The sequence below is a fragment of the Heterodontus francisci genome, unplaced genomic scaffold (assembly GCF_036365525.1).
Source record: "Heterodontus francisci isolate sHetFra1 unplaced genomic scaffold, sHetFra1.hap1 HAP1_SCAFFOLD_59, whole genome shotgun sequence".
In the NCBI taxonomy this organism is placed as follows: domain Eukaryota; kingdom Metazoa; phylum Chordata; class Chondrichthyes; order Heterodontiformes; family Heterodontidae; genus Heterodontus; species Heterodontus francisci.
In genome coordinates this window covers 2,288,894-2,293,772 of record NW_027140758.1, presented here as the reverse complement: position 1 = coordinate 2,293,772, position 4,879 = coordinate 2,288,894, and the positions used below count along the sequence as shown (strand labels likewise).

At 46.5% G+C, this 4,879-nt stretch overlaps 1 non-coding gene across 1 annotated transcript; it reads left to right on the top strand.

The window, feature by feature from the left end:
- The first annotated feature begins 1,441 nt into the window (after positions 1-1,441).
- Positions 1,442-1,524, top strand: trnal-uaa (transfer RNA leucine (anticodon UAA)). Its single transcript has one exon. It is a non-coding gene; the product is annotated as a tRNA-Leu (tRNA).
- Positions 1,525-4,879: the final 3,355 nt, after the last annotated feature.

Below are 4,879 nucleotides of genomic sequence, written 5' to 3'. Positions count from 1 at the left end.
CATTGTCCAGCATTTGGACCATCGCCCTGCAGGTTCAGGTACTTGAGGTGCACATCCAGACTCCTTTTAAATGAGTTGAGGGTTTCTGCCTCAGCTACCCTTACAGGCAGTGAGTTCCAGACTCCCACAGCCCTCTGGGTGAAAAAACCTTTCCTCATCTCCCCTCTAATTGATCAACACATCACTTTAAATCTATGCCCCCTAGTCACTGACCTCCCTACTAAGGTAAACAGACCCTTCCCATCCATTCTATCCAGACCCCTCACAATTTTGTACATTTCAATCAAATCTCCCCTCAGCCTCTTCTATTCCAAGGAGAACAACCCCAGTCTATCCAATCTTTCCTCATAGCTGCATTTTTCCAGTCCTGGCAACATCCTCGTAAATCTCCTCTGTAACCTCTCTAGTGCAATTACATCCTTTCTGGAATGAGGTGACCAGAACTGCACACAGAACTCAAGTTGTGGCCTAACTAATGATTTATACAGTTCCAGCATAACCTCCCTGCTCTTATATTCTATACATAGGATAATAAAGGAAAGGATTCCATAAGCCTTCCAAACCAACTTATCAACCTATCCTGCTACTTTCAGGGATTTGTGGACATTCACTTCAAGGTCCCTCACTTCCTCTACACCTCTCAGCATTCACCCATTAATTGTGTCTTCCTTTGCTGTGTTTGACCTCACCAAAGGCATCACCTCACACTTCTCCAAGTTGAATTCCATTTGACACTTTTCTGCCCACCTGACCAGTCCATTTCTCCAGCTCTCCTAATGAGCATTTCACCATGTGCCTTGAGCTGAGTTACTCATCACAGAATTCCCACTGTCTGATTTACTCTTGCAGCCAGAGTATGTATATGAATGGTCTAGTTTAGCTTTTGTCAATGGTAACCCCCAGGATGTTGATGGTGGGGGGATTCAGCGATGGTAATGCTGTTGAACGTCAAAGGGAGATGGTTACATTCTCTCTTGTTGGAGATGGTCATTGCCTGGTACTTATGTGGTGTGAATGTTACTTGCCACTTAGCAGCCCAAGTCTGAATGTTGTCCAGGTCTTGCTGCTTCTGGACATGGACTCCTTCAGTATCTGAGATGTCCCGAATTTGTCCTTTTATGAAACCTTGGTCAGGACTCACTTGGAATATTGTCTCCAGTCTTGGTCTCCTCACATGATGGGTGATATTGAGGCTTTGGAAAGGGTACAGAGGAGAGACATTCAACGAATTCCCAGTATAAGACATCTTGGTTATCAAGTCAGACTAAAAGTGTTGGGACCCAACACCTTAGAGAAACCTAGACTGAGGGGTGATCCGATTGAGGTTCATAAATAATGAAGGGTCCAATTCAGCATGGGAGAGGAGTCATAACTTTGTATTGGAAAAGGCCAGATGGCACCCGGATAACATTAAATTTCATTTTCAGTGGTGTTTCGATGTACCAGGATGGCCGAGTGGTTAAGGTGTTGGACGTAAGATCCAATAGACATGTGTCTGCGTGGGTTCAAACCCCACTCCTGCTATCTGTGCTTACAAAATGTTACTTTTTCTTTCCCTGACTTTTGCCTTGCACCATCATCTCTTCTGTCATTTCATCACTCTTACCTTCCAACTGATCACAGCTTCCGATTATTTGATCTGCCCCAGCACCGTTCCTTGGCTCTGCGCTTGCTTATAATCTGGTAAATCTTTAACTTAATCTCCTCTGTACCCTGACAATGACCTTCTCATCCTTCCTGGATTGTGGTTCCTCACAGGATCCCTGCCTCTCCGACTCCCCTCCAGGCAACTGAAGGCCCTGAGCCTTGGTCTCGCATTATACGCTAGCTGGTAGTTGATTCCTTGCAGGTCTGCCACCGCTCAGGAGAAGCTCAAAACCCAGATCAAGCAAAGTATCAAGAGGAATGTGAACAAAGGCTCCCTGGTGCAGAGCAAGGGACAGGGAGCCTCCGGCTCCTTCAAAATCAGCAAGAAGGAAAACTGAGAGAAAAGTGGGAAAGAAGGTGAAGAAACCAGCACACAAGAAATCTTCAGTGAAGAAACCAGCAGACAAGAAATCTTTAGTGAAGAAACCAGCAGACGTGAAAGTGACAACAAAGAAAGTAACAGCCAAGAAAACGAGCAGCAAGGCGGCGGCAACGCCAAATAAGGTGGTGAAGAAAGCAGCGCTTCAGAAAAAGTCTCCTGCGAAGAAGGTCAAAAAAGGCAAGAGTGCGGCGGGCGGAAAGGCGCTGAAGAAAGTGCAGACATGGAAGAGCAAGGTCAAGCCGAAAGCAGCGAAGGCTCAGAAAGCAGGGTCTGGAAAGAAGTGAAAGAGCGCGGGAAACTTGTAAACATCTGAACACAAAGGCTCTTCTCAGAGCCACCCACATCTCTCAGGAAAGAGCTGATCCCCTGATCAAATGATCCCTGTCCCGGCCCCGCCTGCAGATTCCACATGGAAATGATTTGGAGTAAATCCAGGATCCCTGGTGACTCCCCTCCACCCAGCCCTTTCCCCACTCTCTGTAATAAAACAGAGGGATATCCGGCCCTCACTCTAACTGGAGATGTGTTCGGTGCAGTCTCAGTTCACAAATTCAGGGGGAGAGTCTGTAAGACAGGAACACTGGCAGAGAAACCCACCTCACAACTCAAACCCTAACACATGAGTTTCTCCAATTCAGCTGGAGTCGGGTGACAACAGGAGCTGGGATAGGCTGTAATCGGGAATGTGAAGAATGGATTTGTTCAGGGAGGAATGTACCTGGAATCTCCGAAAATAATAGTTCCTTATTTCCCCAGATGACACATTCTGCAGTGAGAGTGAAAAGTCTCTTCACTGCTTCACATTTACTAATTGTTTGGTTCTAGATGAATGATGAGTCAGAGAGTAATGACAGGAACTGAAGCTTCTCTCACACCAGCCCTTGAATGACTCAGTGTGAAGTGTCCAATGTGTGAAGCTACTGCCAGGGTTTGTCAATCTGAACAGTTTCAGCTCAGTTACTGGGGGCCTGGAATCCCCGCAGTTTGACTCTGTCTCTGATTGGTCACCCGCTTCTCAATCCAATTCTTAACCAATAGGAGAATCACATATAAGTAAATAGAAGTTCTCATTGGCTTAGATTTTCCAATTGGAAAAAGCCCGGCAATTCAAGAGCAGGAAGGAATTGAAATGATGGAAAATTTCAATTTTCAGGCAACAATTTTAAAACCTCTCATTTTATGTTCTGTTTCACTGTATTTACCGTCACAAAATCCTGACGCGATTTTAGGAATCGTTTTCATTTGTCAATCTGTTAACTGTAAGCGGCGGGAGGAAGGTCCGGTTCAGCAATTTAAAACGGGACAAATATCAGCTTCCTCTCTGTAAAAGGAACACATTAGCGACTAACCGCTTCTCACAGGCTTCTCGGGGACTGACAGAAACGAGCGGTTTCTGATCTTTTCTCCTGAAAGAGGCGGATAATGCTGCAGGGAGCAATGAACTGCCCTTCACTTTCTGGCTGCTAATACACCCCTGACTTTAAACAGTTCAAACAGTGACTGATGCTTCTGCCGGAAAATGAGCAGATTCACCAGAATGATCCCGGTCCATCATGGCCAAAGACATCCAGCTGGCCCGCCGCATCCGCGAGCAACGCACCTAAAACCCAGCTTCAGTAACAAGTGTAACAAGGGCTCTTTTCAGAGCCACCAAATCAGCAAAGGAAAGAGCTGCCATCTCTGTTCATCATCAAATCCATTAGATTGAAGGGGCGGTCACATGGTTTCTGTTTTGTCACATCACTTTCCCGAAAGGCCTGTAGGACTGAGAACTGATCTGGAATTTAGAAAGCAGCATGACCGGAGACTCATTGCTGCTCAGCACAATCTCAACCCCGCTCCTGGGATCCGTTAGCTGGCATTTGGGGAAAAGAAATGTATCCCAGTTTTATTTGGAAGGCATTAATGGAGCCGGGTCCGTTCACATGAGGGTTATTTACAAACATTAACCAATGAGTTCACTAATATTTGAATCCATTGGAGATCAGTACACAGGATATGTAAGGCAGCTCGGTCACTCTGACTGAAACCGCCAGTTCCCCGGGGCTGCAGACCCTGACACTGCGGGCAGAGTATCCCCGACTCTATCCCACTGCCGGATGAACCAGACAGCTCTGTGTCCGGAGAATAGGGAGGGCCGGGAGGAAGGCACATATTAAAGCGCTGCATTGGACTCAGCTCCTGTGTGTGCACAACTCTCACTGATTCTGTCCTCTGGGAACAGTGCGGTCTAAACAGATCAGGTTGGGAGAGAAACACACAGCCCGAGAATGGCCTCTTCCTTCCTGCATTTACTCTGTTCCGGGAGCAGATTCTCATTGAGAAGCGGCGCTCAGATCACCAGAGAGAAAAAAAAAACACAATTCAAACTGTCCAAATTAAAAACAGAGAATTAACCCGGACACTTCCATTATTAAATTAATTCATCAGCTCCGAACCAGTTCCCGTTAATGTACCGGGATAATCTCGGGATTTATATAATCGAAGGCAGCGGGATTTATTAAATTGTTGATTCTGACACCCTGTAGTTCACTTCTTCACTTAACTAGAGGGGGAGATGTGTGAGCAGAGAAACAGAGCGAAATCCAGAGAGGGAACTGAAAACACACCTGGACAGATGTGAAACAGGTCAATCAACTGTTCCAATAACTCCATCTCTGACTCCCTCCTGACAGTAACCAGTCCTTTCACAGAGACCGTGGGTGGCTCTGAAAAGAGCCTTTGGTTTATTTGATGACATTTTGGCAGCTTTACTTTTTTCTGGGAGCTCTGAGTGCTGGTTTTCTTGGGCAGCAGCACGGCCTGGATATTAGGCAGCACCCCGCCCTGAGCGATGGTCACCCCTCCCAG